Source organism: Cryptomeria japonica, chromosome 4 (genome assembly GCF_030272615.1).
Source record: "Cryptomeria japonica chromosome 4, Sugi_1.0, whole genome shotgun sequence".
In the NCBI taxonomy this organism is placed as follows: Eukaryota; Viridiplantae; Streptophyta; class Pinopsida; order Cupressales; family Cupressaceae; genus Cryptomeria; species Cryptomeria japonica.
Genome location: NC_081408.1, coordinates 283,776,330 through 283,802,305, shown reverse-complemented (window position 1 = coordinate 283,802,305; position 25,976 = coordinate 283,776,330).

Sequence of the window (25,976 nt, the reverse complement as noted above, 5' to 3'; positions counted from 1 at the left end):
TCCAATGGTATGCAACACTTGCATTTTGGACAATCGATCAGTATCTATATTAATTTTTTTATACAGGAATTGAACTCTTCGCTTGTCGGGCTTTTCACTGTGTAGACAACCAGTTCTGCCAACCTCTGAAATCAAATCCATTGGGTCAATGGTAAGTTAGTCACACAACTATCCTAATCATCTGATCCTGTTTGATCTCTATCTACACTCTGTCACGTGGCACTTTCTGATTGACTCTGGGGTCTTTGCTCTTTTATCTCAACACGACCTCATTAACCACCCTGAATGAAAACTTATTGCTTGTCACGAACTCTAGATAGATATCCATCGAGCAACTTCAAGCCGTGGTATAGCGACCACCATTGGATCCATCAAGAACTGCTTTCTTTTTACCTTTTTTAATCACTAACCATCTGCCCTAACTACCTAGATTAACTGTCAGATTTTCTCTTTAACCGCTAGAGCTGCTAGTGGCTTGTCGCCATGTCATGGTGATTAATGCTCGGTCACTTTTCTATTGTGGTATAGTGATAACCATTGGATATTTTTAGACTTTCTCGACCTTTAACCCCAGCTGAGTTGATCTTTGAAAATAATGGGCTCACTTAGTCATTTGACCCTTGCCACATGCTACATTCAGATTTTTTTGTGGATCCACCTAGGCATCACTTAAAATTTTCAGCACTTTGGAGCGAGCCAACCTCTTTTGAGTTCACCTTATCATCCTAGGCCCATGGGAATGAGTGACAATAATGAACTTTGAACCACTTGAACCATTGAACCACTTGAACCATTTCACTACTTGAATTGGTTGAAAGTTCAAGTTCAAAGATGACTTTTAAAAAATATAGACATCTCCTCATTTGTATACCTTTGTCATGTGTCATCCTCTGATTTACTTATGGCTCCACCTTGGTATCACTCAAAAATCTTAACACTCTAGAATAGGCCCACCTCTTTCTTATCTCTATTCAGAAAGTATTGAAATCTTCTCTTTAGCAAACAATTTGCAAGACTCATCGAAAGCCAAGTTTCACTGAAACTGTATCTCAACAGGTCCCAACGCTTAGTCACCAAGTCATGGCCGTAATCATCATGCATCTTTGTATCACAACATAATGACAATGGTTAGATCATCTTTGTTCATCATTGATCTTTCTGACTTGCTTGCTAGTTATTCTCTCAGAGTGGGTCTCTCTTATGCCACGCATCAACCACTGGTCCACTCACGGGTCCACCTTGTCCTACCACTTGGACCTGCCACTAGACTTGGTCTGCCTTGGTTTTTCATCTACTCTCTATGGCATGGTGCATCCTCATTCATTCTTAGCCAACCTGGACAACCACCTTAACTGCCATGTCATCAATCGCCAAGTCACAGCTGTTACCAATTGAGCATCTTCCTCTTGCGGTATAGCGACAACCATCGAATTTCTCTTCATCTTCATGCCCTTTAACCCCAGCTGATTGGCTCTTCTTTTGATCAAACTAATTCTTCGGTGAACAGTCTACCAATCTCATCGAACCCATAGTTTCATCGATGCTTCTTATGTCGATGAAACTGAGCCTTCGGTGAAACTTTTTTAGGACTCATCGTGGCCAAGATCTGCTCAATATTGTCCATCCGTACCATGTCACCAGCCACTTGACCTGCACCTATCTATCATGTTATCAGTCTTATAACATCTATCTGCCATGTCATCAGTCACCAAGTCAAATGAAATATCCAGTGATCATCTTTTCATTGAGACTTAGCCACAACCGTTGATGTACTTGCATCATCGTTGATCTTTTACAACTTGCTTTCTCTTTAGTCTCTTCTCACTAGCTGATCATAAAATTAAGATGCGTTGAGATGCATGTGCATGTGGAGTCCACTGGGTGATGAGCCACCTTTTGTCAAAAGCTTTCAATCTTTGACATTTTAGTTACATGTGATCTAAGCTTTAAATGATAGACACTTCATCTACATTGCCAATGTGGGATAATTGTTCTTCATCCCCTCGCTTTTCCATCAGGTCATCACGATGATATGAAATGGTTCATTCCAATGGCCAATACAACCTTTAGCGCTTCGCACCTTCCTGTCGGGTCTTCGGATTGACTTGGAACCTGCTATTCTGATAGCTGATATAACTTTTTACGGTGTGCTTGCTCATCAGGGTACATCTTGTTGATTAGGGTAGGTCTTGCCGATAGGGCAAAATTCAAAATCATGACTTTTTGGGACTCCCAATCAGGCTTTATAAGCCATGCCTTTCTTGAAAATGAGCATAAAGTCTCTGTGATCTATAGCATGTTGATCTCAACCCTCATGGGAGCCCATTTTAACCCACACACTTCATTTTCTTTTTTTTGTATCTGCACATGAAGAAAACAAGTTAGAAAAAGATGTACTTGTGATTTCTTGCTCATGATTTGGGCCTTTTTTTGTTAATATGAATGAATGCAAGGATTCGTTAGGGCACCAAATTTGGCATGTGCAAAATTTTGGTAATATTTTTGGTGACCTCTTAGGGGTGTTTGCCTATTAAACAATATAGTCTAGTAGCATAGCATATACATTGGGTATCGAGTCAATTCTGGCTTTTCTAAAAAATTGGAACTGCATGTCAGCACTGAAAATAAAACTGAAAAGGAAACTACAAAGTCTTTGCATATAGCTGAGCTTGCACACTATGCAATCTACACTTAAGGAAAAATAGAAACTAAAACAGTCTGAAAAATCAAATTGTGATGTGCTTGAAAGCACTCATTCAATTTAAACTACTACAACTCTTCTTATAGTTGAGCTTGACAACTGCTAAAAAGAAAGAACTGCAACTATTCTACTATGTACATATGCAAACTGTTAGTACTCAATAGCATAATTTGAGGTGAATCCCATTGACATGGATTGACAACACCTCTCCATCTAATTTAGCAGGCTGGAAAGCATTATGTTGTTTGCATTCTGTGATAACATACATACCATCCCACATAGCATCAAACTTGGTATGTCTAATAGGTTTGTTCTTTAATTCATCCCATTTAAAAACAAGATCATCCTGATTAAATATGCATGGTGCAACTTTTCTATCAAAGGTTCTCTTCATCTGAGCATGGTGAATTTCTAATTTTATGTATGCTTCTTTGTGAGTTTCTTCTAACTCCATAAGCTAAGTAAGCCTAATCTGCATTTGTTGTTCTTTAAGTAACTCAAACTCTTTTACATAATTTAAAGTTGACAATTCAACCAAAATAGCTAACTTGGCTTCTTTGCCATAAGTTAAAACATAAGGAGAGTTAATTGTTGATCTCTTTGGTGTAATTTTGTCAGCCCAAAGAGATAACTTGAGCTTTTCATGCCAATTTCTTTGATTCTCAACAATGGTCTTCTTAATGATGTTGATCAAGTTCTTGTTAGTTGATTTTGCTTGTCCATTACCCTGAGGGTAATAATTGGACAAAGTGTTCAAATATATATTATGCTTAACTGACCTATCTAAAACTCTAAGACCAATGAAAGATAAAGCATTATCAGAAATGATTGATTCTGGAGTACCAAACTTGGACACTAAGTCTTGATAGAAATTCAGGATAGAAGTTTCATTAGCTTCTTTCGATGGAACGTCTTCTGTCCACTTTGTGAAATAATCAGTTGCTGTAAGAATCCATTTGTGACCTGCACTAGAAGGTTGATTAATAGGTCCTATAAAATCAAGTCCCCACTTTGCAAAGGGTTGCTCAACTTCAATTGGTTGCAAAGGCAAGGCTACCAACCTCTATTTGCCTGCAAACAATGAGCATTTCTCACATTTACTTACCCATGAGTGAGCCTCTTTAAATATTTCAGGCCAATAATAACCAACTCTCATAATTTTCAAAGTTGTTGTTCTTGCTGCAAAGTGACCTCCTGCAGGTCCTTCATGAAATTCTTTTAGAACTTTTTCAATCTGATCTGTCTTAATGCATCTTAGAAGAACATTATTATAATCTCTTTTGAACAAAATTCCATCTATTAAAGCATAAGGAATGGCTTGTAGCCTAAAATACCTTTGTTTTGATCTGTCTAATCCTTCTGGACAGTCACCATTTTGTAAATAATGTACAATTTGTTGATTCCAAGTGACTGGTAAAGCTGGGGCAGCAGGTTGTTCCTCATTATTAAGCACTGTGTCAACTTGTTGCTCCTCTTCTTTACTATTTTTTGTACTTCCAACAAGTTGTTCACATAAACCGTTGCCTCTAACTAGCTTAGTTACCCTGATAGAAATGTCATATTCCATTGCCTTAGTGATCCAACCTACCCTTTTGTCATTTATGTCTTTGTTGAGTAAAAACTCTTTTACTGTAGGATGAGCAACCATAAGCTAAATTTTATTGTTAGAGAGCATGTGCCTAAGTTTCTTAAGGCTTCTTATTACTGCTAAGACATGCTTTTCTACAAATGAATATCTAGTCTCATAATCATGCAAAATTTGACTAAAGAAAGCAATTGGTTGTTCTAAACCTTCATCATTTTGTTGACACACAATAATACATTTGGGGTCAAATTCCAATGGAGGTTTCTAACAGACAAGGAACATTGTGTGAAAATTTGATTTTTTTTCAAAAAAATGCCCATGTTTGTCGGAATTCTGACAACCTTAGGCATTTTATTAAAAAAAAAAAACACAACGCATTTTCATTTTGAAAGCAAACCAAAACAAGCGGTGACCCGTGTCTTGCCTCTCTGGCCCCCCTGCTGAAGCGATCTCTACACAAGCAAGGTAAGGTTTTTTTTGCAATCAAAGGAACTCTTTGTTTCTTAATGAAGGGCAACTATTTTTTTTTCGCAATCAAGGGCAACTGGTTTTTTTTTATGAATTAATCCATTTTGTTTATATCCCGTGATCTTAAAATTCCATGAATGACATCTCTTTGTGGTATTCCATCATACAGTTCACATGCCATGTGTATGCTACCCCATTTTGTGATTTTTGTTATTGGAGCATTTGCAACTAATTTTTGACAAAAAACTCGCTTCGATTATGCTTTGATGGATGTCCATACCTTGTTCCAAAGCTCCTATTTTGGCACACGTAGGGAGGATGCTGGCAAACATTGCATTGAGATAAACATGACTATATTTCATGAGGATTTGAACTCAAAGCATTGGTACTATCACTTATGGCTATATTATTTTTTTAAGACACTTTCATAGTGCACTTCACATGTCCTAATAATGGACTATTGTGAGATTCTTAAGGATGGAAATACTCCAAACATTCATGCCCTCTATGTTGTCATTATGGTTTTCAATCATTGCGACTACATGCTTTTCAAGGACCAAGTAGTGTTCTTTTTTCATTGTTCTACTGTGCTTCTCAAGATGCACCAACATAGTTTTATTTAATGGCTTTGTTTTTATAGTGATTTCTCCATGGCTTCCACTGTCTTTTTCTTGGCACATTCAATGCATTGTCATCTATCACTACTATTTATTATCCTTTTTACCTTTATTGAGGTTGTTCTCATACATGTCATTCACTTTGTCTATGAGTATATCTCAACCAATTCACTATTGTAAGTAGAAATAAAAGATTAGTCTCATCTCTTGAACTATTTTAGACCTTCATAGTAATCTTTGCAATATATCATTTCCTTCCAATTATATGGAATAATGATTTTCTTTTTATGGAATGTGATGAAGGCTTGAGTGTGTCTTCTTGAACTCACTTATTATCAGCTCCTCTATGATTACTTTAGATCTTTGTGGCTAAGAATTGTTCTTGATGAACTTATACACTTTATTGATTTCTTTTACTACCATTATATTATCCTGAAAAAGGCTTGTTCAATGCTCCCTTAGCATGTGTGTGCTCTCTTTGTATTGATCTAGGGCTACTTATTAATGTATCTATGGATTTCCCTTATTCACTATGTTGTGATAGTCATTTGCAGATTTGGGACTATCATCTTTCATAATTTGATATCTTTAAGATGTGGGTACATTGCTTGACAAGAAAAGCTCAAGCATTTGTGAAGTTCAAAGAGTTTAAACCCCTTGTTGAATGGTCATCCAGTTGTTCTCTAAATGAAAAATGCTCAAGTAAATGAGAAATTCACTCAGAATGGTTTATCCACAACTAAAAGAAAACAACTAACCACTACATATATGCATCAACAAAATAGTGTTGTATAGAGACCTAATCATGCCTTCATGGATATGTAGATCAAGTTCCTACATTTTGGACAAAAGCAATTCACACAATAATATATTTGTTGAACACACCCACCACAAAGATTTGGCTATGCAATAATATATTTGTTGTTAACTTTATCATGGGGGATTTGGTTATGCTTGTTACAATCAAGGTTTGACCAAACTAATTCTTAAATATACAAATGAAGAGTGTGGTTGGTTGGTGACTAATTACTCTTTTTAACACCATTTACAAGACCATATCTAAATCAAGTGTCTCAAGAATTAAGCTACTACTAAGAAGATAGTTTGCCTAAAGCAAATGAGTTTCTTGGGTGGCTATTTATTTTAGACAACTTAGTTCCTTCATGAGAATCAATCAATTTGGAACATGTATAACTCACATTTGTGACATGTCACTAATGCAATTCCTTATTACTTGTTTGAGTACTATCTCCTCTATTATTTTCTATCCACTTTTGTGTCCTTCTTAGAACAAATAATAGATTAATGAGAAGGTGGAAAAGGTGGATTCACCTAAGAGGGAGTGGATTTTCCCAATAATATGTTAGATTCTCCTAAGGATGGATGGACTATACACTTGAAACGTAGATGATTAAGGATGATGACAAGGTGAAATTTCCTTAGAATGATAGGGTTGATTTTCCTAAGAACAAGTAGATTCATGTAACTAGAGGATACAAATTTGGACAAAATAATGGAAGGAGACTAAAACTAGATAGATTCACCTAAATGGGAGTGTATTCATCTAAGGATAGGAAAAATTTACCATTTGCGTAAGAAAGATGGATAAGATAAATGATTTATGTGAAATAGATTCACCTAAGAGAAAGTAGATTCACATAAGGATAGGTGGATTTTCCTAAAGATGAAGGGATAAGACTTAACAAAAAGAGGACTTAGTATGATGACAAGGAGAATTCATTTAAGGATATGGCATATTCACCTAAGGGATAGTGTATTCTCCCAAGAATATGGAAAAATTATTGATTGGTGGAATGACATACTAGATCAAGGAATGATACAAGGGTAGATTCACCAAAATATAGGGTAAATTCAGCTAAAAGGGTAAATTCAGCTAAATATAGGGTAAATTCAGCTAAATTCAGCTAAATTTAGCTGGAAAGTAAACTATAAACTTATACATTCACCATTTCAAAACATTTTATTGGGGAATAGTCAATTTGGTTCAATTTAATTACTTTAGGAGAGACTAGCAATATGATTAATTGTTCCATTTTGATGTGATTGGATATGATTAGATATAATTTCATTGAAGATGCAAGAACTAAGTAAAATTATGCAAAATTGACAAGATTAAGCATAAATAGGCAAATAATAAAGCAAAAAGCTAACATAGAGGTACATATTTGGCAATAAGACTCTAAAATGAACCTAATCAGTTACCTATAGGGAAAACGAGGTTAGAGATAATCTACCTATATGGAAAGTGGTTAAACTCTACCTATAAGTGGCTCATCTTGAGCATTGTCGGTATATGGGCATTGATGGCATATTATATCTGGTTCTATCATTTTTGTGGGTGCAAAATTAACAAGGCAAAATAGTATTAGTGGGATCATGATCAAATCAAAATGGTTTTGGCTTTGCATTTATGATAGCACATTGATCACACCTTACAAAAGGTTCCAATCTCATACATAGCATCCCAAAGTAAGGTCAATAATGATGTAACTCAATGCTTAAACTGGAGTTTTGGGTAGTCATATACTAATCATTTCCAGGATTGATGCTTAAACTGGAGTTCAGGGTAGTCATATACCCATGGCATAGGGTAGGGGTCACCTACAAACAATGCTAGTTCTAGATGCCTGTTTGCTTGGTGTATAACTTGTCAAAATTAGATCGATTGGCTACAGGTCTACCATAAATTTTCCAACTTATCACCAGTGAAAATACAAGAACCAAGGCTTAGAATACTAAAAAATGTCTCTCAGAAAGTCTGCAATAGGCAAACTTTTAGTAAGAATTTGCAGACACAATGCTCAGAAATTCACACAATCAACTACATTAAATACGTTCTCTATTAAGTTCAATGTTTTAAGATGAAAAAGAAGAGTTAAATGGTTTTGGTTCGATTTGCAATTTTTGTGAAGCTTTTGCACTGAAGTTTCCATAGCCTGATTTTTTTGCCTATGAAGGAAGACCATGTCAGATAATATCAACGAAGAACAAAATAAGGAGACAATTGCTAGATTATGGTCTAACTTGAAAAGAAAAGGTGATGGGAAATGTTATTGTCCCTACAAAATTTGTAAGGGCTTAAAGACTAGAAGACTTCTAATCAAAATAGCTAAGAAACATTGTAGGAAGCATGGTCACATTGAAGGGGGACATGATTATCATCCACTGGTAAGTTGTTCATTATATCATTTTAACAATTTATATACATAAGAAATCACTTGATAATGAGATCATGATCATGGTTTATTTATGTTGATCATTTTTATATAGGTCGAGCACCCCTGGGCACATGATATGGACCAACAAAACCCAAATAATATGGTTTTTGAAGTGGAGGAACATGGAGGTGTGAATATCGAAGCTGAAGATAATGATCCCATGGAAGATGACAATCATGCACTAGAAAACACAATTGAAGATGATGGTACAAATACATTGATCCATGACACATTTAGTACTGGCATAGCTAATCATGATGATTAGGATGACCTTGATGTTCATGATTTACCTATTCTTGAGAAGGCATATGAGCCCCTTTACAAAGGCTCCCAAACAACTCTTCTCTCTACTATATTGTTGTTGGTGAACTTGAAGGTTATGAATGGTTTATCCAACATAACAATCTCACGTATGTTAAGGTGTGTCATACATGTCATTATAGTTAATAAATGGTGAATCATGTACCATTAATATTCTTTATATTAACACCTCAAACTTTTTTTTTTTTGTTGTAGATTGATAGGTGAGTTTTTCTTACCACCATCAAATATTCTACCTCGCTCATATCGAGAATTATCTGCCATTATGAAAGATATTGGAATGGAGTATCAAACAATAGATGCTTGTCCCAATGATCATATTATATATCATAAACAACATGAATTTGGAATAGAATCCCTTAAATTTCATATCAGTAGATATCAAACAGATCAAACAACAAAAAAGGTGCCTCGCAAGGTTCTTTGTTATATTCCCATTATTTCACACATGCAATGATTATTTAGGTGCACTAGCTTGGCACAATTTATGGATTACCATGCATGCAATAGAAGTCAAGATGACATTATTCGAATGCCTACGGATGGTTCAGCATTTATGGACATAGAGGAAAAGTGGCCACACTTTAAAGAAGAACCTCGTAATCTCAAGCTTTCATTGGCAGTGGACGGTGTCAATCCATTTGGAGAGTTGAGATCTGTTTACTCGGTGTGGCCTATTTTTGTTATCAACAATAATATTCCTCCATGGATGTTAATAAAGAGGGAGCACATAATGTTGGCAATGATTGTTCCAGGTATTTTATCATTTAATAGTCATCTACATTTAATTATAAATATTGCAGTAAAATGGTCATAATAATTATGTAATGTTTTTGTTCATTCCACTAGGCAAGTACCAAGTTAAAGATATGAATGTATATATTGAGCCTCTTATCAACAAATTGCTGGAGTTATGGAATGGTGTGACCATGTATGACATCTCTAGACCAATAGGACAAAGACAATTTCAATTCCATGCAATGCTTGTATGGACAATACATGATGCCCCAAGGCTAACACATTTTTGTGGTACGTTATAGTGTTCAAGTTGCGCATGATAATTATAATTATTAAAATTAACAGATTTAATAGAATTATAAATTATCTTGTAGGTCTTCAAACAAAGGGAAAATTTGCATGTCTAGTTTGTGGTCCAAAGATGAAATCCCATCATTCAAAAAGTTTAGGAAAGCAGGTGTTTAATGAGTATAGGCACTTCCTTCACAAAAATCATAAGTACTGGAATACTGAAAAACATCTTTTCAATGGGAAAGAAGAGACTACATCAAAGCCATGAAGAATGACTCCTCACTTATGGAAGTTGGAATATAATATAATTAATCATCAAGGTAATGTTATTCCATCTAATGGTTTATGTTTGGAATTTGAATTTTTCTATCATTTTTTGTTTACTGATGATGTAATTGATGATACTGAGGGTATCAAGGCATGGATGGCCACTTTCGAAAGGGACTAAAAAGTTATCCGAGACAATTCAGTAGGTTGCCTTACTATGAGCAGCTACAAATTGTGCATTTGTTTGATACAATGCATATTGGAAAGAATATAACAGAGGCATTATGGAAAATATTGGATGGAAGGCGTGACAAAGAAAAAATTGTCAAAATTTATAGTGACATTGTGGAATCCAATCATGCAATGAAAAATGTCATTCAATCAAATAGAAATGGAGATCAAATTAATATAAGTGCCCTTCCTTGGTTATTAATGGAGCAGCAAAGCAATTCTATAAAAGAAGTCATATGAAAAATTCGATTTCCCACAGGATTTGTTGTGAACATAAACAATCTCATATCAAAGAAGAGTGAATTTGGGCCAAGGATGAAAACGCATGATTGGCATACCTTCATTAAGGTAATTCATGTTCTTGTGTATTTACTATATATTTGAATATTGCGCATGTACTTTTCATTGTATTATGTTAGAAAACAATGAAAAGATCATTTTATAATTGTTGTGGTATGTTCTACCTCTATCTCTCCTAGACCACTTTGACAATAATATCAAGCAAGTCATATATGATCTTGGAAAATACATGAGGTAAGTAGTGATGTTTGTTCAATTTGTTGTATAGATATTATATTTGCCATTTGTTTTACTTGTTATACAATATATTGTATATTATTTTGTAAAGTCTCATTTATATATTTTTGCATCTTCAATCTCTTTTAGGTGGTTGTCATCTAAAGAAATCCACAAGGAAGATATAAAATATTGGAAGAGAAAAATCCCTCATCTAATGTGTGAAATGAAAAAGTGTCTACCTTCAACTTTTTTCAATGCACAAGAACACTACCTCATACACCAAGTTGAGGAGATCGAATTGTGTGGACCTGTACACACTAGGTCAATGTGGATGGTTGAGAGGCACTTGAAATTTTTGAAGGCTTTGGTTTGACAAAGAGCACATCTTGAGGGTTGTATGGTGGAGGGATATATGGTATACCAAACTATGGTGTACATTACTAAATATCTTTCTAAGTTTGCAGCAAAAATCCACGTAGATCGCATTTGAGATCACAACCCCATTAATAAATTTGAAGGGGAGCACTTGATGGGGAAAGGTAGATTGAACAATGTGAGAGGTAATTATAAGATGTTATTGTAGTAAATTAATTCTTCATCTTCTAAATAAATCAGTTGTAAGTGGTCTATTAATTATTTGTACAGTTGGTCGGGAGTGGGATGTGCTACATTTGTATATTGCAAACAATATTGATTGGATGATGGTGTGGATTGAATGATGTCAATATTTTGGTCCCACATTAACATGGGATGGTGTTGCTTCATTGGTTAAAGAAGCTCATCATAATGGAGATTCCAATGTTACACAAACAGAAATTGATTTAGCATATGGTTTAAGAGATCAACAGGTATGTATAATTTTATTAATCACCCATATGTTTATCAACTCATGATGCAATAATTTTAATATGTTAGACATATTGTAGGTCAAACACCACAAGGCTATGTGCTGCAATGGTCATAAATTTTGGATCAAACAGTTGGATGACATAAAGAAAACTTGTGATTCTGGGATAACTGCAGTCTTTGAGGTGACCAATATTTCATCTAGAAATGACATACATCCTCAAGAGTCTCAAAATTGATACTATGGCATTTTGGATGATATACTTGAGTGTGACTTTAATTCCTTCAAATTAGTTCTATTAGTCGTCAAATGGTATAGGCTACGACTGAATAAAAATGATCCTGATAGAACTGTTATCAAACATGATAATGGATTTACAATGGTTAATACAAGGTCGTTTGAATGAGTTGGGGATGGGCCCTATGTTCTTCCAAGTCAATGTGAGCAGGTATTTTACTTGGAGGTTCCACAAAAATCAAGTTGGTCATTTGTTGTTAGACATGATCCAAGAGGAAGGCCGATAATGTATAATGTGATGGAAGAAGAAGATACCGAAGAAGTAGAAGATGATATAGATGATGATCACAATCGATAGTTAGTCGATGATGTTCTTGATGGAAATGTACATGAAGAAGAAGCTGATGATGATGATGATGTTGTTGCTGATGATGATGGTGATGGTGATGGTGATGGTGATGGTGATGGTGATGGTGATGGTGATGGTGATGGTGATGGTGATGGTGATGACAATGACGATGATGAACACAATGATGATGATGACGATGATGACAACAACGATGATGATGATGATGATGATGATGATGATGATGATGATGATGATGATGATGATGATGATGATGATGATGATGGTCATGATGATGAGTTGGATGAAGAATAAGATCAATGACATGAATGAGATGTATGAGATGTGATTATTATATTATCTATTTAATATTGATATCTTGATAGAAATTGATTTGACTTATATGGTTACATAAATAATTCATATGTTTTGAATTCTAATTCCATTACTTAATTAATTCATGATGCACCTCTAGCTATGTGATAGATGGTGATTTAAAATACATATGTGATGGATTACATGCTTATGATGATACATGTGACATTTTTTGAACTTTGTGTTTATTTATGGAATGTGGACTACTTATTAGCTATGTGATGGATGGTGATTTATGATATGTATGTGATGGATTACATGCTTATGATGATACATATGTGATTCTTATGATGCTCAATTACATATATGATGATACATATGTGATGCTTATGATGCTTATGATACTGCAGTATTTATTGTTTATCAAATTACAAATGTAATGCTTATGATGCTCAATTGTTGGTGCAGGAACCTAAACCCCTTTGAAGAGGATCCTGCACAGTCTCATGGATTGACAGGTATAAGTCAATACACCTTATAGAAATAATATATTTTTTAAAAATTACAAGAAAAACAAACTTCCTTAGTTTTTCAAACCTCAACATTAGCAGCAAATCTAATACAGTTATCAACACTTGAGGCCCTAGTTGGACTTACTCAAATTTTAATCTCAACATCAACTTTATGGCCCACTTCTTCATCAATATTACCCTCATTTGCGAAATATCTCTCTCATTACCAACTAACTCTCTCATTTGATGGTGCATAGGTATCACCAAATAGGTATTTGTCAGATGTGTCTTCCTCGAGTGAGGGAAATGCAGGAATAGAAGAGGAAAGTGAGACATGTAGTAGATCTCAAATAGGGAGATCAACTAGAGGTCAAAAGATTAGAAGAAAATTTAATAAATGCATGGAATTTTTTCTTGCTCAAGGGGGGTCATGTTCTTATGATGATGAGACCAAAGGTGACATTGAGGTGCCCTTGAGGTACAAACATCTACTGAAACAATGTGTACCCAAGGAACTTCCTCCAATAAACACTATTTTTTGTGTTAATGAGAGGATATATCACAGAGCACCTTCGTAATTACATGGTTTGGGCCTATTTTCCATGGATAGCATAAAGGTCTGTTATAACAAAGTTGCTGAATTGATGGAGTTTGTTGGACCTTGTTACAATTATAATGATTGGATGCAGATTGTTCGATATAAAAAAAGTATGCGTAGGTATGCATTGTCAGCCAATTATATACAACAAAAAGATAATGATCAAAGTAAACGAGTGGTTGTATACATTGATGGAAGGCCAAAAGCAATAGGGAATATTGCAAGTTTTATAAATAGTACACGACCTGGGTCAACTAATAAGCAACCCAATTGCATATTTGAGGCACGTGAGGGAAATTGTGTGTTTGTATGTGCAATAAAATCAACAAGTGCAGGGGAAGAGCTACTAATCGATTACAATTTGAATCATATAGATACAAACAAAGTTACTATCATGGGGGTGGTACATACTATATATATACCATTTAAGCCAACTTCCAATTAATGAATCCAATAAACCATTGTATTATTAAGTTTTTTTGCTAAGTCTATTGGTTTCATTTCGCTAACATTTTTTATATTTTTTCTTTGTCACAGTGCCACATGGATCCACCACATAGCACAAATAGGGGTGTAGGTCCTGACACTTCTACAGAGCAGGTAAACCTCATTATAATTGTACAAATTAGATAGAAGCAAAATGTTACATTATGATCTTTTCTTGAGTGTTTTGAAGTAATTTTGAGAGTGTTAATTATATTCTTGTCACAGACGGATGTTCAGGATAAGGGAAAGGAACCTGTAGTACCTCAGCACCTCCATAGGGATGTGAGGCACTTGATAGTGCTATGCGCTGATAACATCACACTTAGTGCAAACCCTATATAATTGGTACAAATGAATATTAGAAAAATTAGCCAAGAGATTGCTGATTTGGCAACCATAAGCCCTCAGACTAATGAGATAACAGAGAGGGTGCAACTATTGTTGTGGACAGTGGAAAACTTGCAAGTAAGCAGTAATGAAAGCTTTAATCATAACAAAAGTTCAATAATGGTTTATATTTTTTTCTCTTTTATGTCATTAACTAAAATATGTATGTGTTGTTTTTATAGAAATTTATAAGGGCTCATCATCTTGGTGGTGATGATCAGGGTATTGTGGGTAGTTCAAGTGATGACCATGTTCTATATATTAAAATCACTCCTTTGGACTTGTGAACTTGATTTTTTAATGTTTTATATATTTAATGTATTACTCTTCAGGTGCTAACATGGGTTCGAGGTCGACCCCAACTATATTGCCAACTGCAATGTCGGCAACACGTAGCATGCAGACATCGTCTGTTGCACTAGCTCATGTTGACCCACCCACTGGTGGTAGATCCCTCTTTTTCTCTCTCTTTTGTTATGTGTTTATTACCCTTGAAGTGTTCTTTCTTGGAGGCATTTCATAGTGGATTCATTTACTGTGGTAGGAGATGCACATGAGGATGCACCAGAGGCAACTACTGGTGATAACATACCATCATTTCCTGGATCTTCCTATATTGCTAGTATGAGAATGTTGCAGGCCACATTGGTGGTGAGCAATGAAGAATTGATTCCCTTGAAGATACAGAAGGTTCCAAGTACTTTAAAATTATTATTATATATAGTCTAATTGTAATGTACTTACTGATCACTCATTTTGGACTAATCATCCCATGTTTTTTTTGCAGGAAATGATATTTTTTATAAAAATCTTAATGACATTACATTGCAGATATTTGGGTCCACCATACGTAAAAGGTGGAACATCATATGTGAACTAACCCTTATCCACTATTTTGATTTCATATCATTGCTAGAATAGTTTTCCTTTTTTCCATTTCTTGAACTATATCAAAGGTAGCTTCAATTTCTTTCTAAATCTAACAGGTTTGTTTTTGCTTTAAAGGTGGAATGACCAAGAAAAAAAGTTAAAAGATGAAATCACAAACCGTATGGTAGGGTTGTTTAGAAATGACACATTCGACAAGACTAAGCTCTTGGAAAAAGCTGGCACATATCTAAAGTATGTGAGGGACCAATACAAGACACATTCAGAGAAGAACGTAAAGTATGAGCGTCCCCCCATGATTCCAGAGAGGGAGTGGAAGGACCTGATTTTGGATGCAAAGGAGAGAATTGAAAGGAAAAAAGGAAATACACCACCAGATGCTAGAAGAAGGTACGTGATACTATTAAGAATGTGAATATGTACGAATTATTCATTATATTTATATAATCTAACATATTTCAAACTTTTCATAGATTGTTTGACATGCCAAAGGCAACCAAGGCAAGACAAGAAAAGCATGGGCAACACAAAATCAGCTCTAGTGGTTATATGAAACTTGCCACACGAATTGTAAGAATCAGTAAATTAAGTATCACATCAAAATATTTATAAATTGTAAACAATTTTTTGTTATCAAACAATACAAGAAAAATTCACAATACTAAGAAAAAATGCAGGGCTTTGAATTCAATAGAGCACCCACAGAAGATGACAAGAGAATTGGCTACTAGCAAGGCTATATAGCCATGGTTGAATGGCTACAAGAATTGAGTGGGCAAACATGAGATTCTGATGCATCTGTCATAATGGTAAATAAGCTAAATGAAAATTATTTCAAATTGAATACTTAACCAATAATCTATTTGATGTTAAGTTTCAACATAAAGTGACTATATGTTTTTTAAATATGAAAGCAATGATAACACTGCGCGTGACATTGGAATGCAACATGATAATCATGGAACAAAACCTGCACATGAAGGTCCGGATGTGCATCCTAGTAGTGGAGGTATTCATTCAATATTCAAATTTTTTTATGTAATTATTAATACAATTAAACATCTTAAATTGAAAATTAGTGTAGTAATTAATGTAACCTTTATTGTTAATATTTTAGAGCATGTAGTTGGTGGTGACCAAGTGGAGCATGATCCGGGTAGACAACATCAGGAACGTGATGTTCCCCAATCAGGTAAAGAGGACCACTATTATTCCTTTAAACAAATTTAATTGCAATTGGTGTATTGATTAATGTAATGTTTCATATTTCAACTCCAGAGGATCTAGAGGGTGTTTAGCATGTCGAGGTTGAGGCTAGACAAAATGATGTGGAAGATGATGTGGCCCCATTAGGTAAACAGTGTAACGGTTGTGTTCTTTAAATTAATGAAATACTTGTAACAACAATAAAAAAATGTTTTGAATTTAACCCAAATCTTTGTTATTGCAGAGGACCCCCCTTTGGTTCAGCATCCTCGTCCTTTGTATAGGACTAGGCATACATCAAGAGCATGAGGAGAGGGCAGAACATCCAAAGATGGGGGAAATGATGAAGAAGACGATGCTCCACTTAGACTTTACATAGCTTCAAAAAAAAAAGAAAGAAAGAAATGATTGTAATCTACCTTATTTGATAATGACTGATTTTTATGAGTTAATAAATGTAATTATGTGCTAATGAATGTTCATGAATGATATGTGTTGATGATTATTGATGAATGTTGTGTGTTAATGAATTTTATGTGTTAATGAAATGAACATTATGTGATAATGAATGAATGTTATATTTTAATAATGGATGAAAGAATGAATGAAAGAATGAATGAATGTTAGATGTTAATGGGGAATTTAGAGTGATGTTGGGGGGGGGGGGGGGGAGAGGCAAAATGAGCTTCCACCTTCACATGGTTGGCCCTGTTAAGTAGAGAATATTAAACTATTCTCAAAACAAAGCGAAGCCCAATAAGATAACACACTTTTCAATATTTCATTATGTTGCACAGTTAATCTTATTGAATAATGTACGTCTATTGAATCTTAATTGCAGGGTCCAATAGAGTGAACACAAAAAACACCATGGTGCGACTGCAAAAGTTGTGAATATGCCTCATCATGAATAAAGTTGAATTAGCACATTCTCTGTAAAATCTCAAATGCTCTATACTTTGGAAGTTTTGAAATTTTTATGATCATATTGGTCCCCTACCTAAAAGCTTTTTTCCTTGAATTGTTTGTGATACACATTGAGAGATTTTTGTTTTCCTTTTATTTATACATGTCTTAATCATTCTCCACATGCTTCCCATTCTTATTTAGATTGTTGTATTTTTACATATGTTGAAATCTATAGTTCCACGTACATGTTTTCTATGTTCTTTGTAACTGTATGAAAAGGTGTAAAATGTGGGTATAGTCCAAAATCTTGATTATTAACGAGCTATTGTTGTTTAATAGTTCCAGTGTTTGTATTAAATGAAACAGTTTAACCCTTTTAACATGTTTCATAGCAAACCTGCACTTTGTATGCAATCTTATTGTTATAGTTCAATTACTAAGGTGATGTGATTTTCAAAAGTATTCTGACGAAATCAAAATTGGTTTTCATTTATGTATTTTATTAAAATTTTAGAGTTTACTCATGAACATTTAAACTTAGAAGGATTTAAAAATTCAATACAAGAGTATTGGACACAATTTCTGGAGATAGAACTGAAACTCTCTCCCATGACTTCAGATTGTTTTAATGCTCTCTAGGCTAGTAGCTTTTAGACACAAAACATAGGTCTTCTAAATCTTGTCCCAACATTAATTAGCTCCTTTCTCTTCTTTTTCATCCTTTTGGAAAGAGAATTGGAAATTGTTAGGAACGAACATCTTCCTAGGTGATTTGTTAAAATACAATGGGGAACTCAATCAAATTTTAATTCACTTCATTTTAAGTTATTATCACAATTCATTGAATTATACTTACAAAAGGCTTATATTTCCAAGGTAAAATATCAGCATCTTTCTTGGGTGATATTAGATAGCAGGGTCTCTTGGCTTAGACAAAATCACCCTCTCATTGTATTCAAAGTAGATGCGTAGCAAAGATAGATGCATCAATCGTTAAATCATAAACAAACACAAGCTCAAAAATTGTGTTACCAAGTACGCTTGGAACCTAGCCTGTAACTAACTAGTTCATACTAGATATTGTTTGGGTATGGTATTCAATTCTATTAGAATCTACAAAATAAATATTAACCTATAAATTAATGTAAGTGATAACATTTTTAAAATTGTTAAATATAAATGATAATAAAATCAAAATAGCGTAACATAGTTGGTTTCATAAGAGAGAAAATGAAAAAGTTCACAATATCTTCACTTGATATCCAAGATTTTTAATCCATGAGGATGAAGCTGAGGATGAGGTAAAAAACCAAAAGACAAGGAATTGTTTATCCAAGTTTCCAAATTTTTGAGGATAAGGAAAAAAACATAATCCTATGAAAGAAGGAGAATATGCAAGTCATTATCTCAGGTTAAAAGAAATTACTTAAGTAAACTAAACAAACAAATGCAATATCATACTTACGATAAAACATATCCACTTGGTGAATAAAATGGTACATTGGCACACCCCCTTAAGTGCAATTGAGGTAAGAAGAAATGGGTCACAAGGTTAGGTATCCATGTAAAATATGAAATAACCCCAAATTATAAAGAGAGTGTACCCTCTTGAAGTAGAGAGTGATAGTTCTGATACTTAATATAAGTACAGATCCAATAGCCAACAAGATGAGAGGGGGGGGGTTAATCATACAAACTTAATCATCCATAAAAACATCAGATTCAACCTCGGTAACATATATATCAGTCATATAACCAAAAATTGTCAAACATGCAAACTCAAAAGCATATGAACAATATAAACCTCATAACACCAGATTTAACGTGGAAACCCAAATAGGGAAAAACCACTGTGGGATTTTGGACCCACTAAGAAATATACTCTTCTAGAGTATGCTCGGTTAAAAGCAAATCCTGTTAAAGATTACAAACACATTGCTAGATGTGACCCGGTTAAGGGATTTCCCTCAGATCTATTAGGATCTTCACTTTGTTAGAAGTGACCTTGTTAAAGGATTTCAAACACTCAATAAGAATGTCACCTTGCTAGAGGATTTTACAAATAAGACTATTAAGTCCACTCGGTTAAGAGATTTTCTGCTACTACTCAAAATAATAGTAATAAAAATATGTCTGCAACTTCACATCTAAAAATGTTGAAGAAGATTCTTATTTGCTCAATACAATCAATTCATAGGACTTATCTTGTCCTTCTGCTGGGCTATATACTCTGTTATCAAAATAGGTCTTCAAGCTTTTGTGCTCGATAATCACTCTGTAGCATCCCTATGCATACACTTGCCCGCATACATTGTTTATCAATAGTTTCCTATTTATAAACAATATTCCAACTGCTTAATCTCCTTGATCACATTTCCCATGATCAATCATAGCCATCAGATCTTCAATCTTGTCCAGGTTCAATATATCCTTCATTCTGAAAACATTTTATCTCGCCTTGGAACTTGCATTTTCACCTTGGAACTAGTGTTAGGGTATTGCGGTTCAATCTGAGCTATAGATTTTCCTGTCGATCTTTCTTTACCATAGATTCTTTAACAATCTTCATACTCGGCTTACCAATCATTTAATTCACTCCAGCTCATCAGCTTCCTTCATTAAATATCACATGTAAACATTTAATGCATTATGTTATAGCTCGGTTGTAACTCGGTAAATACTAAACTTCACTCAGTAGACATTATGCCTTCATTAACTGATAATGATAACCTTAGGGTTTACCAACTAGGTTCTTTGCTCAGTAACATAGTATAGTATTAACCTTTCAAACAATAGCATATGTAGGATATCAAAACAATCTAAACATCATGATCTCATCATTGTCTAACTCAATAATAGTTGCCCATTGAATAACTTATCCCCTTATTCATCATATTCTTTCTGTGTCTTTTACTGACATCTTTATACTCAACAAATCATACTTCTTAAGATATGGTAACATCATACTGAATTAGAAAATCAATCTCTTGACATCAATGACAAAATAATAATATTAAGATAGTAATCATCCTTAATCAATTATATCCATAGTCATCAATAACCTTCTCAATATCCTTATTGAAATGCAAAAAATCTCTCATTGTAATTGGAATGCCAACCTTCTTCTTGTCTGTTATAATGCCAACAATCTCCCCCTTTGGCATTGATGGCAAAACCAATTGATTTGACTTTATTGAGTCAGATTTAGATTGCTGTGAAATTATGAAATGCTGAAATGCTCTCCCCCATACATTAGACTTCTCCTATTTTCTCAGTCTTGTTTCCAATCTTTTTCTCACTCTTCTTTCCAATCTATAGTCTACTCTTCTTATGTATTCTCCCTTGATATTGGTCTGATAGGTCTTCTCCCCTTTTGACAACAATGGCAAAAAAGTAAAGAACTAAAACATAGTTGCTTTTTGTAAGAAGTTATTTCCTGCTGTTGTGTATCAACTGAGTCTTGGTCAGAGCATTTGTCTTCAATTCCTGTTCCCTATTTATTGTTTGCTACACACCTTTAGAAAACCTCCTAAAGTGTGTAAATCAGCATCAACTCCTAAAATATATTCTATAGAGTCATCGAATTGATGCTTTCACCGAACTTGGTCAGTGAATGGAAGATAGGGGTAGGACCCCTAACTGACTTCTGAGATATTCAAAAGTGTCCTTTGGCAGTGGCTTGGTGAAGATATCTACTATTTGCTCCTTTGTACTAACATATTCCAACACCACTTTTTTCTCTTGAACTTCTTCTCTAAGATAATGATATTTGATAGAGATGTGCTTTGTCTTACAGTGCATAATAGGATTCTTTGAAATGTTAATGGCACTAGTGTTATCATAGAATATAGTTACTGGCTTGATAACTTGCTCATTTATACCTTAAAACAGTTGTTTAATCCATGCTATATTGGTGCAATTCAGTGCTGCAGCAACATATTCAGCTTCTGTTGTTGACTGAGAAACACATCTTTGTTTCTTGCTAAGCTAACTCACTAGTCTTTCTCCTAAAAAGAAAGCTCCTCCACTTGTGCTTTTCCTATCATCAATGTTGCCTGCCCAATCAGCATTAGTATAAACTTTTAAATCAAACTCATTTCCTTTCTGATATACCAAACCATAATCTTCAGTGCCTTTTAAGTATCTGAAAATTCTTTTGATTGCCATCATGTGTGTTTCCTTAGGATCTGCAAAAAATCTTGCAACAATACCTACTGCATGTGCTATATCTGGCCTGCTGTGAACAACATATTACAACTTTGCAATCATAGATCGGTAAAGTGTCTCATCAATAGATGCAGATTCATCATTCTTTGATAGTTTATAGTTGGTAGTCATAGGAGTACTTACTGGTTTTGAATCCTCCATTCCAAATTTCTTCAAGATTTCCTTTATGTACTTGGATTGGGTAATGAAAATCTCATCTTTCATTTGCAGTATCTGTAGACCTATAAAATATTTTATCTCACCATTAATGACATCTCAAATTCTTTACTCATTTCATTTCCAAAGTTCTTGCATAGAGAGTCATTTCCACTAAAGATAATATCATCAACAAATATGGCTGAGATCAATATTCCATTTTCATCATTCTTCATGTACATATTGTTGTTTTCACTTGTTCTTATAAAGCCAATTTTGATCAAATATGAGTGCAATCTCTCATACCGTGCTCTAGGTGCTTGTTTCAAACCATATAAAGCTTTGTTCAATTTACATACCTGATCATTATTTTCTCCTTCAACAAATCTTTCAGGTTGTTCAATGAAAACTTCTTCTTCTAATATACCATTCAAAAATGCAGATTTGACATCCATTTGATATACCTTGAAATTCTTGTAAACAGCATATGCCAACAATGTTCTTACTCCTTCGAGTCTTGCCACAGGTGCAAAAGTCTCACCATAATTAATTCTTTCTTCTTGGGCATAACCTTTGCAAACTAGTCTTGCTTTATTCTAAATGACTTCACCCTTTTCATTTAGCTTGTTTCTAAAGATCCACTTTGTACCAATTACATTTTTGTCCTTCGGTCTTGGGACCAGTGTCCATGTGTCATTCTTCTTGATTTGATCAATCTCTTCTATCATAGCATTTATCCAATCTTCACTATTAAATGCCTCTTTCACTATTCTCGGTTCAAATTCAGATATCAAACATGTGTTCTATCTCAGTTTGTTCCTTATCATCACTGGATCATCCTTATCTCCTATAATTTGATTTGGTGCATGATGTCTTTTGACATACTTGGTTAATATAGGCTTGGTAGGCTTTGTATGATTTTCTTCATCACTCGGTAACTGGATATTTTCTTCATTTTCTTCAACAATTATCTTGGTAGGACTTCTCGGTTGCACATAGACAAATCCTTCATAATATTATGGTTCTTTGGAGTTTCCTTCATCATTGCTTTCTACAAATTCATCAATTTTTACATTTGCAATTTCTACTATTTTGTTAGATGATTTGATTATACATTTAAATGATTTGCTTCTAGAAGAATAACCTAGAAACATTCCTTCTTCACTTTTTTGATCAAACTTGCCATTTCTATCATCTTTATGAACATATCATCTACTCCCAAAATTTTAAAATAACTTACATTAGGTTTCTTGTCATGCCAGATTTCATAAGGTGTCTTCAAAGTACCTTTCTTCAATTGAACTTGGTTCAGGGTGTAAACAGCTATGCTTATTGCTTCTCTCCAAAATGTTTGTGGAACTTTCTTTTCAATCATCAAGGTTCTGACACAATCCACAATAGATCTGTTCCTTCTCTCAACTATCCCATTATGTTGTGGAGTTCTCAGTGTAGAGACTTGTCTTTTTATAACATGATCATTGCAAAATAAGTTGAACTCATCAGAAGTAAACTCTCCTCCTCTATCTAATCTGAGACATTTTAGTTGTCTTCCTGTTTCATTTTCAACTCTAGCCTTGTACCATTTAAACATTTGAAAAGCTTCTGATTTTTCTTTTAAAAATATTACTGGCATCATCCTTGAGTAATCATCCACAAATAATATGAAATATTTATCACCATAATAACTCTGAACTTTCATAGGACCACAAAGATTAGTATGCACAAGATCTAAAATTACCTTAGAAGTGTAGGACTTACTTGTAAAGCTTGATCTTGTCATCTTACCCATCTGGCATCCTCAACACATAGCATTCTTAGGTTTTTCAAGACTCGGTAGACCTCTTACTCAGTGCTTCTTACTTATTTTGATCAGATTATCAAAATTAATATGACAAAACCTTTTATGCCATAACCAGGTATCATCTATTCTTGCATATAGACATTTATTCCGAGTTGAGTCAAGATGAAATGTATTACCTCTTGTTTGTGTCCCAGTAGCAGCTAACTTTCCATGCTTGTCATGAACTTTGACAATTCCTTTTTCAAACTCTATTCGGTAACCTATGTTGTTTAGCTGTGCTACACTCAACAAGTTGTATTTCAAACCTTCAACCCAATAAACATCATTACATTTAGCATTGTCAAGAAGTGTTATGGATCCTTTACCTCTTATTGGACATGGTGCATCATTACCAAATCTGACATAGCCTCCATCATAATCATCTAATTTAATAAACTTGTGTTTATCACCTGTCATGTGATGTGAGCAACCACTATCTATGATCCAATAATCATTAGTATTTATATGAGATATTAAAGCTTTTTCTTCATACCTTTCTTCATCTGATCCATCTTTAATAGCCACATAAACAACTTCCTTTATATCAGTTTCATCTGATTTATCATCATTAGATTCCTTATCAGCTATTAGGCATGTCTTTTTATCTCTTCTCCTAAAGTTTCGGTGTCCTCTGTAATGATTATCCTTTTGTATATCATCTCGGTAATCTCTTTTTTCACTAGATTCTTTGTTAGGACAGTTAGAAGCCATATGTCCTATCTTATCACAATTGAAACATTTTAAAGGTAGCTTTCCTTTATACTTACCTTTTCCTCTTGGTAGCCTTCTGGCTAATAGTGCTTCAAACTCTTCTTACTTTCTGATTTCCTCATATAGTTTGTGTACCTCCTCCATGTTTTTACGAAATCTTTCACTTGCTCCACTATGATTCCCTTCAAAGTACTTATACATTCTATCATTGTAATCATCAATTTCATCAATATGAAAAGAACTGAATGCAGATTCAACTTTATTTACCGATGACCCACTGTTATCAAAGTTACTTAACTCAAATGCACGTAGCTTACCAATAGTGGCATCTCAAGAAACTGGCATATTGGGTACAGACCTTAATTCGTTGATTGCAGAGACTCGGATTGCATAGGCTGGTAGAAGGGTTCTTAACAACTTACTTGTTACATCATTTTCTTCAATAGTTCCTCCTGCTCCTTTGATTTGATTGACAATCTCCTTTAGTCTTGTACTATACTAGGTTATGTTCACACTTTCATTCATCCTCATAGATTCAAGTTGTCCTCTTAAACTATTCACTTTTACTCTTTGAACATGTTCATCTCCTCCATATACAGATATGAGCTTAGTCCACATTGCCTTTGCATCAGTACATCCTTCTAGATCATTAAACTTTGAGTCGATCAATGCAGATGTTATTTCAATCATTGCTTGAATATGTTCTTGCTTTGCTCTTATTTCTTCCATAGTCAATGGATAGGTGCTTGGTGCAACAAAATAATTCTCTAGATAGTATACAACATATTCTCCAATTCCTGATAGATGTAGCTTCATCCTTTTCTGTCATGCAGATAAACTTGACTTGTTCAGCTTTGGTGCATCCCTCTTATACATCTTTGGATCTTTAACTCAAGTGCCTTTAAACTTTCCTTCCAAAGTCCAAAGCTCTGATACCAATTGATAGTACTGATACTTAATATAAGTACAAATCCAATAGCCAACAAGATGAGAGGTGGGGGGTGAATCATACAAACTTAATCATCCATAAAAACATCGGATTCAACCTCGATAACATATATATTAGTCATATAACCAAAAACTGTCAAACATGCAAACTCAAAAGCGTATGAACAATATAAACCTCATAACACCATATTTAACATGGAAACCCAAATAGGGAAAAACCACTGTGGGATTTCAGACCCACTACGAAATATACTCTTCTAGAGTATGCTCGGTTAAAAGCAAATCCTATTAAAGATTACAAACACAAAGCTAGATGTGACCCAATTAAGGGATTTCCCTCAGATCTGTTAGGATCTTCACTTTGTTAGAAGTGACCTTGTTAAAGGATTTCAAACACTCAATAAGAA